This window comes from Crocuta crocuta, unplaced genomic scaffold (genome assembly GCF_008692635.1).
Source record: "Crocuta crocuta isolate KB4526 unplaced genomic scaffold, BGI_CrCroc_1.0 scaffold344, whole genome shotgun sequence".
NCBI classification, from domain to species: domain Eukaryota; kingdom Metazoa; phylum Chordata; class Mammalia; order Carnivora; family Hyaenidae; genus Crocuta; species Crocuta crocuta.
The window spans coordinates 40758-51347 of record NW_027533081.1 but is presented as its reverse complement, the minus strand read 5'-3'; the positions used below and the strand labels follow the sequence as shown (position 1 = coordinate 51347).

The following is a 10590-nucleotide window of genomic DNA, read 5'->3' as shown; positions in this document are numbered from 1 at the left end:
TTTACATACAATAAAATGAATCCGTATTTAGTATACACTTGATGAATTTTGGCAGGTATATGTGCCCAAGAAACCACCACCACAATCAAAGTAGAACATTAAGCTCACCCCAAAGGCTCCCTTGGGCCCCTTTACAACCAGTAAGCCACCACACCTGCAGGCCCAGGCCACCATAGGTCACATTTGCCTTTTTTAGAGCTTGATATGATTCCACACCATAGGTATACATTTGTGTCTGGTTTTGCTCCAAAAAAGTTTTGGGGATTCACACATGTTGTCTCATATATTATAATATACATACATTCCTTTGGGTTGCTGAGCAGTATTCCACTGTATGGATATATCATAATTTATTTACTATTTACCTATTGATGGACTTTTTGGGCTGTTTCTGATTCTTGGCCATTCATGAATAACACTTCTATAAACATTCCTGAACAAGTTGTTGTGTAGACAAATGTTTTTCATTTCTTTTGGGTAAGTGAATTGCTGAGTTTAGCAGCAAATGTATGTTTAGGGACCCCGGGCTGGCTTAGTCGGTATGGCGTGATCTCAGGGTTGTGAGTTTGAGCCCCACGTTGGATGTAGAGATGATTCAAAAAATCCTTTAGTAAATGTATGTTTAACTATAGGAGGAAAACAAACAATCAAAACAAAAAACTATAGAAGAAATTGTTCGAAGTGATTCTATTGTTTACATCCTCACTAGTGATATAGAAAAGTTGTGGATGCTCCAGACCCTCGCCAACACTTGATATTGTCTGTCTTCTAAATTTAGTCATGCTGCTGGGTGTGCAATGGTGTCTCCTTGGGGTTAAATGGTGGCATTTCCCTGATGACCAGTGATTATAATGCTCATCATAATAATGTTGAGTACCTTCTCGTGCTCAATATAGCCATTTGTATATCTTCCCTCATGAAGAATCTGTTCAAATCTTTTGTCCACTATTAACAAACAAACAAACAAACAAAAAAGAAGTTTGGGGCATCTGGATAGCTCAGTTGGTTGAGCGTCCAACTCGATTTTGGCTCAGGTCATCCCAGGGTGTTGGGATAGAGCCTGGAGTCGGGCTCTTTACTGTGCATGGAGTCTATTTAGGATTCTCTCTCTCCCTCTCCCTCTCTCCCCCTCACCCACTTGTGCTCTTTCTTAAAAAAAGTTAAAATATCAAAACTTAAGCACACAAACACTTGAAGACCATACATGGTGTCATTTGCAGTAGACAGATATGTAAATAAACATTAAGGTGCAGTACTAAATAATAACCGCATAAAATTAACTATATCACTGTAACAAAAACCTAAAAAACAAAAAGAGCACAACCTCTTTATCTCCTCTTGAGATACAAATGTCCAGTGTGTATGAAGATGAGCCCAGTACTGGAGACGGTGGTTAGCTCTTCTATTTGTTCCACCAAATTCCAGGGAGGAAGAGGCTAAATAGAATCTAGACTGTTTCCATCTGTTAGTAGTCAGCGTATCAAATCTACAGCCTAGTCCTCCTTGAGCAGGACGGCCTCCGTAAGGCTGGATGCATAACAAAGACGGAGGTGGGGAATATGGAGGATTCAACATGTACATGCAGTTTAGGCCAGGGTCCCCATACACTCTTTAAAATTCCATTTTTGGGGGGTACCTGGTGGCTCAGTTGGTTAAGCATTTAACTCTTGGTTTTGGTTCAGGTCATGATCTCACAATTTGTGAGTTCGAGCCCCATGTCTGGCTTTGCACTGATAGTGCAGTGATAGTGCAGAGCCAGCTTGGGATTCTCTCTTTCCCTCTCTGCCCCTTTGCTGCTTGTGCTCTCTTTCTCTCTCTCTCTCAAAATTAAAAACAAAACAAAATAAAAATAAAATAAATATAATTCCATTACTTGGTTAGAGCTGGGAGTGGTATCAGGGTGCTGCCCATCTTTTCTCCACTGCTCCTCTGATTTCGCTCTCTTGCTTTTGAGAGAGAGGAGGTTTGGATCATCCAGTACTTGTACCTTTTGGTCTTGGGCCTCTCAGAGTTCACCACAATCATAGGTAACTCCACAGTATCAAGCCCATTTACCATCCCTCACACCAGTATCCACCGAATGATGGACCTCTGGTAACTTTAATGCATGCAGGCTGACCACAACACCAGGATTCTTTAAGTTATGGCGGGCAGGGGCAGTTGGGTGGCTCAGTGGGTTAAGCATCCGACTTTGGCTCCAGTCATGATCTCGTGGTTCGTGAGTTCCAACTGCACATCAGCCTCTCTACTGTCAGCACAGAGGCTGCGTCAGATCCTCTGTCCCCCTCTTTCCACTGCTTCCCTGCTCACACCCTCGCTCAAAAATAAATAAACATTAAAAAAAAATATATATATATATAAATAGAAAGGAATAGTGGGCAACTATTTTAGGGTTTAGTTCCCACTTGATGTTGTTCTTCATTCCTGCCTCCAGGTGGCAGCTCCTTAGAAATGTCATCTCACCTGCCCTGGTTGAGATCTCTAATTTTCCTTCTTGCTCAGCAATTTCTCCTCCTTAACCAACTTCTTGGTCTCAGGGGATGCATGTATCACCAGACTTTGGGGCGGTAGTCAATTCCTGCCCAAAGATTTCTTCACTGAGTCCAGGTCACCGGGACTCCAAGTCCTTCCAGCGACTGCGTGAGGATGAACTCCAGGATGCCCTCTACCAGCTGGTAGACATGGTGTCCAAGGTGCAGGCACAGCTTTGGGCACCTTCCACCAGCACTCCATGATGACGGTGTTCTGTGACAGAGGCTGAAGCCACACTCCTGCCCGGCGGTGCCCCTCTGCCCCTCGCAGCAGAGCTCTCCCCGAGGCTGCCACCATGTTCCCAGAGCAGAGGGAAAGTCTGTCCACTATTTTTTTTCAAAGATTTTATTATTTTTTAAAGTTTATTTTACTTATTTTGAGAGAGAGAGAGAGCAAGTGGGGGAGGGGCAGAGAGAGAGAGAGAACCCTGCACTGGAGCTCCATTCAGGGCCCCATGCGAGGCTTGATGGGGGGCTCGAACTCACCAACCATAAGATCATGACCCGAGCCCAAGTCAGATGCTTAATGGACTGAGTCACCCAGGTGCCCCTAAGATTTTACTGTTTTTAGGGGGTGTCTGGCTGGCGCAGTCAGTAGAGCATGTACCTGTTGATCTGGGGATTGTGAGTTCGAGCCCCATGGTGGATGTGGAAATTATTTAAAGATTTTTTTTAAATATTAAAAAATACTAGAGGCATCTCTCTCTCAAAAATAAACTTTAAAAAATCTTTAAAAAGATTTTTTCTTAGCACAGTTTTCATTTCACAGAGAGATTGCGAGAAAAATACAGAGACTTCCCATATACCTCCCTACCCCCACATATGCATAGCCTCCTTTATTATCAACATTCCCCACCAGAGTGGCGCATGTGCTATAATCCACGAACCTACATGGACATATCATTAGCGCCTAGTGGTCATGTTTTACATTCTATGGGTTTGGACAAATGTATAGTGACAAGTACCCATCACTGTAGTATACACAGAGTATCTTCACCACCCTAAAAATGCTCTCTGCTGTACCTAGTCATCCCTCCCTTTCCACTGATCTTAGCATCACTGAGTGAGTGTTTACTGTCTTCATAATTTTACTTTTTCCAGAACGTCCTATAGTCGGAATTACATAGTACGTAGCCTTTTCAGATTGGCTTCTTTCAGTTAGTAATATGCACTTAAGTTTCCTCCAAGTCTTTGCGTGGCTTAATAGCCCATTTCTTTTTAGCATTGAATAATATTCCATTGTCTGGATGAACCACTGTCTATTTGTCCATTTGCCTCGCGAAGGACATCTTGGTGGCTTCCAAGGTTTGGCAAATATGAATAAAGCTGGTATACACATCCATGTGCAGGTTTTTGTGTCAAAATACATTTTCAACTCCTTTGGGTAAATACCAAGGAGCACAATTGCTCAATGACAGGGTAAGAGTATACTTTGGTTTGTAAGAACCTCCCAAACTGCCAAAATACCTGCAGCATTTTGCATTCCCAGTAGCAATGAATGTGAGTTTCTATTGCTCCACATCTTCTCCAGCATTTGGGGTTGTCAGTCTTTTGGATTTTGGCCATTTAACAACCGCTAGTGATATCTCATTGTTGTTTTATTTTTTAATGTTTATTTTTGAAAGACAGAGAGCGACTGTGAGTGGGGGAGGGCCAGAGAGAGAGAGGGAGACACAGAATCTGAAGCAGGCTCCAGGCGCTGAACTGTCAGCACAGAGCTTGATGCAGGGCTGGAGCCCACAAACCGTGAGATCATGACCTGAGCCGAAGTTGGACCCTCAGCCGACTGAGCCACCCAGGTGCCCCAGGTCCATTTTGAAAATCAAGTTACTCGTTTTCTTATTGCTGAGTTTTAAGAGTTCTGTGTATACTTCGATTAACAGCCCTTCATCAAATATGTCTTTTGCAAATATTTCCTCCCTGTCTGTGGCTTGTTTTCTCATTCTCATAAGAGGCATCACCAACCTCATGGTTCATCATCTACATTTTCTCCTAGTGTTCACCATTTTTTATTGGGTTGTTTGTCTTATTCTTTTTGAGTTGAGGACATTCTTCATACATTCTAGATGCTATTACTTTATCAGTTATATGTATTGCCAATATTTTCTTGCAGTCTGTAACTTGTCTTTTTTATGATCTTTTTTATAAATTATTTTATTTTATTTATTTATTTTTTTGAGAGAGTGAGAGAGAGAGAGAGCAAGCCGGGGAGAAGCAGAGAGAGGGAGAAATCCCAAGCAGGCTCTGCACTGATAGCGCTATCAGTACAGAGCCTGATGTGGGGCTTGAACTCACAAACCTCCAGATCAGGACCCAAGCTGAAACCACAAGTCAGACGCCCAACCAGCTGAGCCACCCCGGCACCCCACCTTTTTTATGTTCTTAATAGTGCCTACGAGCAGAAATTTTTCTTTTGATAAAGTCCAATTTATCAGTTTTATCTCATACGATTAATGCTTTTTGTGTCCTAAGTTGTCTTTGTCTGTCTTAACATTGCAGAGATTTTCCTCTAAATGTTTGGTAGTTTTAACTTTTACTTTTATATTTATGTCGATGATCAATTTTTTTAACAGTTAAAATTCTTTTTTAATGTTTATTTTTGAGGGGGTGGGGAGGGAGAGAGAGGGGAAACAGGAAATCCCAAAGCAGGCTCCATGCTGTCAGTGCAAAGCCCAACGCGGGGTTGGAACCCACAAACTGAAGCATTGAGATCACGACCTGAGCCAAAGTTGGACGCTCAAGCAACTGAGCCACCCAGGCGCCCCACTGAGGATCAATTTTGAGTTAATTTCTGTTTATGGTATGAGATAAAGGTTGAACCTGTGGCCGTGACCTCAGCCATCTTCCCAGCCCTGGGGATCCTGATGGGACAGGTCAGACTTGGGCACCCAATACCACCTGCACGGAGGGGTTGGGGACACCAGTAAATCTTTCTGTCCTCAAATGATTTTTCAAGTCCCATGGCCTGCAATCTGACCGTTTGGGCTAAGGCTATTATTAGCCTTCCCATTTGAGTGTGAACTGCCTGTGAGACTCCACAGGGCAGGGAGCAGAGCGAAGGCTGCACACAGTAGGGGGTGACGGTGATGGAGGGGTTGGGGGAGGGTGTCAGTCTCAGAGCCTTGTTTTTCTTGAGACAGGGAGAGGCTGGGCCTTGGCCCCTGGGGAAACAGTAAGGCCACTAGGAGACAGGAGAAACTCCCTGCTCCACTGGCCCTCTTTGGGGCTGACGTCTGGATCCAGAGCTGGTTGGGAAGAAGCCCAGGGCAATGCAGACCCTCTCTAGGCCTACGGGCAAGCGAACAAAGAGTAAGGGAAGGGTTCCAGCAAGGATGCATCTGGCCCGGACTCTCCTCTGCCTCCCCAAGGAGCTCCTGGGGGCCAGCTGCCTGTGCCTGGGGTGCTCCAGCTTGTCTCCCTGCCCCCACTCCCTGAGAGCCCGTGCTACCTCCTCCCAGACTGCAGAGACAGGGAGGCTTGCCTGGTGGGTGAGTCCCTGAGCTTGGGCCCTCAGACCACTCTTGATGGAGGGGTCCCACCAGCCAGCCCCTTCACATCCCCGTCTACTGATATCTGTCAGTCCCCAAATCCCCCCAAAATGCTCTCCTCCAGAGCCAAAGCCTCCCCAGCTCTGACTCACCTGCCCAGACCCCAGATGGGCTTCTCCCATCCTCCACCAGGTTGGCTCCCTCCCTGGCTTGCTAGTTACCCGGACTTTGAGTCTCAGCTTCCCAGGGCTGGAAACCAGGGGCCCAGCCTCTCCCTGCTGGGCCAGCAAACACAGCTACTAGGCCCCATGCCCTGCTCTCAAGGCTCAGGGCAGCACGGGCTTCCAAAGGGCTGCAGTCGATTCCTCTGCTGTCGCCCTCATCCACTCCTCTCTGGACCCTCTTTGGTTCCCTCTTACTGGAACATAGGTGGTCCTCTCCACGCCTCAGCTGAATCATTCATTGATTTCATTGATTCCTTCAGTTTATCCATATTCTCTGTTGCATCTCGAGGTGCTCACACTGTCCCTGTCCTCGGGCTGAGCCAGGGTTGGGAGGAAGCAGTGACCTTCACCTTGAAGAAAGTCAGTCTCACAACCACAGCATCAACACCCCCACTCAGAGTCAACATCTGTGGACGCTTTTCTGTTTTGTTTTTAATTTTTAAAAATGATTTTATTATTGTTGACAGAGAGAGAAAGAGAGACAGTGTGAGCAGGGGAGGGGCAGAGAAAGAGGGAGACACAGAATCCGAAGCAGGCTCCAGGCTCTGAGCTGTCAGCACAGAGCCCGACGTGGGGCTTGAACTCATGAACCGCAAGATCATGACCTGAGCCAAAGTCGGACACTTAACTGACTGAGCCACCCAGGCGCCCCTGGAGGCTTTTCTGTTTATTGAGACTATTCTGAGTGCTTCACAAGTGTTGCACCTCTAACCCAAGCAAAGGCCCCGAGAAATAAGTACTTGTATTATTCCTGTTTTACACAGGAGCAGGAGAGGCACATGAAGACAGTGGCTTATCCAAGGTACAAGGTCACACCAGGTAGCGGGCCAGACTGCTTCTGGGGGGTCGTGACCACTGCACCACACTGCCTCCAGGCCCTGGCTGTTCTGCTATCTGACCCCATTCTGGGGGGGAGGTCCAAAGGCCACCTGAAGGGTCCACAGTGACACTATGCGTTAGTGGTGGAGCTGGGGCTTGACCTAGTGCTGAGGGTAGAGCCAGGACTGGTGGCACGGCATGGAGGCCACAGAGGCCACAGGGCCACAGCTCGGGCTCTGCAGAGGCAGGAGGGAAGAGAGCCCCCAGTGTGGCCGGCCCTTCCCACAGACCCTGCAGGAGGTCAGACTCCCTGTGCTGCTGGGAAATCAAAGGTTAGGGGGAACCAGACACTCAAAGAAGGACAAGGATGCTGGGGGTGGGGGCCAGGTCTCATCCCTGTGGCTCTAGCAGTGCAGCGACATTCTAGGGGTAGATGCCAACATTTTGTGCGTGTGTGCATGCGCACACACATACTCGGTTTTCTTTGGAGGCAGACGGTGAAAATGTGTCCACAGCGTCCCGAGGTGATGAGGCTTAGGGATCGGTAGGTTTCCAGCTGGAGGTGTCAGGAAGGCTTCATGGGGGCCAAAGGTGCGACTAAATGGAGATGGGAAAGCCTTGGGACAGAGCAGAGGTGCTGGAGGGGAAGTCCAGCGTCTATGGGGGAGAAGAGCTCTGAGGTGAGGTGGGGGGCCCCGAAGGCCAGGTGGGGAACTTATCTGGTAATCTTAAGGAGCCAGACCCTCCCATGGTCTCTTCCCATGACACTCCAATGAACAGTGGCCCCATACTCTCTAAGGTGCCCTGCCACCAAAGCGCATGCTTATGAGTGCTCTGGGATATAAGGATCTCCAAGACACTACCTTTGGGACACGCTGCTGTGAGGTCTCATGGATGTGAGTCTGAACTGAGCTGCTATGTGGCAGCAGGAGTGGACCAGTGCCCTGGGGACCCCTGAGCCGCCTGGCCTTGGCTTTGATGGGATCCTGTGGGGGGGGTGGGGGAGGACTTGGACACCAGGGAAGGAAAGCACAGTCACCCTCTTGTCCTGCACGCCCACCATTGGGGTTCAGGCCTATTAGCTCATTTCTGGCTCCAGGACACTTGGTTACAATATGGTAAGTTCAGGCAGCATTCACTGAGCACCTACTATAAGTCAGGGACTTTGCATTTTGTCCTTTTAGCCCCTTTAATCTTCACACAAGCCTATGGGAAAGGAGTCACCACCCCACCCCCCATTCTGAAACTGAGGTTCGGAGAGTTTAAGCGACTCCACCCAGAGCACCTTCTCTGGGCCGTGTCTCAGGGTACCGTGGGGGAGAACTGGTTGTGACGGCTGGCTCCCACCACACCTAGGCCCTTCCTTTGCCATGTAGTGGTCTCTTGGCAGACACCCCACCCCCCGCAATCCTGCACCTTCAGGCACAGCTGACCACGGGGAGGAGGGTGATGACGCCCCCACTCTTCCCACTGGGACTGAAAGCAGGAATCAGGTGGGGAGGAATCGTCTTCCCTTCTTTGCCGCGAGTTCACCACATCAGCGAACAAGGACACAGGGACTGATGAGTTCAGGGACCGTCGAGGGCTCAGGACTGGCTGGGCTCTTGCTGTAGGGGCGCTGAGCCTTGCGTGACCAGGAGAGAGATGCCAAGAGATGTGAGGCTCATGGGAGGCTGTGGGGGGGTAGACTGCCCAGGGACATGGGCTCCTGGCGGGGGAGAGGGGAAGAGCAGGTAGCCCCGCAGTGGGGTGCCAGCAGGTGCCTGTCCTCCCCATGCCCTCCTTCCAGATCAGGTAACTCAGATCCTGCCCACAGAGATGTTCCCTGCTTTCAGGGCCTGCTGGGTGCTTGCGTGGGCCGTATTCCCTCTTACCCAGCTGGCGTGTCCCTACATCGGGAGGTTTCCTTCCCTCCCGCTTCTGTGCCTGGCAGTCCTTACCCACCGGACAGTTCTAGGTCGTTTTCCTGTAAGCATCTTGGCCGCAAGCAATTCACTACATAACTAACTGGCTATGAAACAATTTTGCTGTAAAAGATACGAAAAAATAACTGGTTGAGCTCTTTGGTTTCATCATCTGGTTGACTGGTTTTGTTTCTCCATCGACACAGTGCTCCCATCTGTATATTATACAACTTTTAGCCCCCAAATGCAGATTGACTGCATTTCCCATAGGACTATGGAGGGTCTATGAATGGACATGTGACAATATGCCACGAACATAACAGTGTAGTTTTCACAAAGAAAAAAAAAAGACTTAAACTAAAATAAAAATACAACTATCCAGTAGTCGCACTATTGGATACTTACCCCCAATACAAAAATATTCATTCAAAGGGACACATACACCCATGTGTTTATAGGAGCATAATCTACAATACCAAATTATGGAAGCAGCCCAAGTGTCTACCGATTGATTAATGGATAATGGATAAAGATGTGATATATATAGATATAGATGAAATTTGTTATTTGCAATGACTTGAATGGAGCTAGAGAGTATAATGCTAAGTGAAATAAGTTAGAGAGAGACAAATACTATGATTTCACTTATATGTGGAATTTAATAAACAGAACAAACAAGTAAGGGGAACAATAAGTGAGAGAGAGAGAGAGAGAGAGAGGGAAACCAAGAAACAGACTAACTATAGGGAGCATTCTGATGGTTATCAGAGGGGAAGTGGGTGGGGGAACTGGGAAACAGGTGATGGGGATTAAGGGCACACTTATGATGAGCACCAGGTGATATATGGAAATGCTGAATCACCATATTGTACACCTGCAACTAATATAACACTGTATGTTAACTATACTGGAATTAAAATAAAAGTTAAAAAAGAAACTCACAACAGCAGTACAAAGCTCAGTGGCAAATATGCATCCTGGGGCACCTGGGTAGCTCGGTTGGTTAAGTGTCCAACTTCAGCTCTGGTCATAATCTCACGGTTCTTCAAGCCCTGCATAGGGCTCTCTGGTGTCAGCACAGAGCTTGCCACTGATGCTGTCTTCCTCTCTCTACCCCTTCCTGCTCATGCTCTCTCCTGGTCTCTTAAAAATAGACAAACATTTAAAAACAAACAAACAGGGGTACCTGGGTGGCTCAGTCAGTTGCGTGTCGGGCTTTGGTTCAGGTCATGATCTTGCGCTTCGTGGGTTCGAGCCCCACATCCAGGTCTGTGCTAATGGCTTAGAGCGTGGAGCCTGCTTCAGATTCTGTGTCTCTCTTTCTTCTGCTTCTCCCCAACTCATGCTCTGTCTCCTTCTCTCTCAAAAATAAGTAAACATTAATTTTTTTAAAGAAAAACAAAATAAAAACAAATAAAATGCATCCTTGTGTTTGGAACCATATCTCTTCTAATGAAGGAAGAAAATTTAGCAAAAAAAGAAAAATTGTGATGCCTAACGAGATGAATAAAAAAAAACAAAAAATGTGTAATACTATGAAAGATTTTGAAAGCCTACATAGACACAATCCACAAAATAGAATAATTTGCATAGAATCTACACACGTTTTAAATGTATTCAGATA

The 10590-nt window shown here is 47.0% G+C and overlaps 1 pseudogene; it reads right to left on the bottom strand.

The window, feature by feature from the left end:
- Positions 1-1869: 1869 nt before the first annotated feature.
- Positions 1870-2829, bottom strand: LOC144216483 (large ribosomal subunit protein bL9m pseudogene; annotated as a pseudogene).
- Between the last annotated feature and the right edge of the window lie 7761 nt (positions 2830-10590).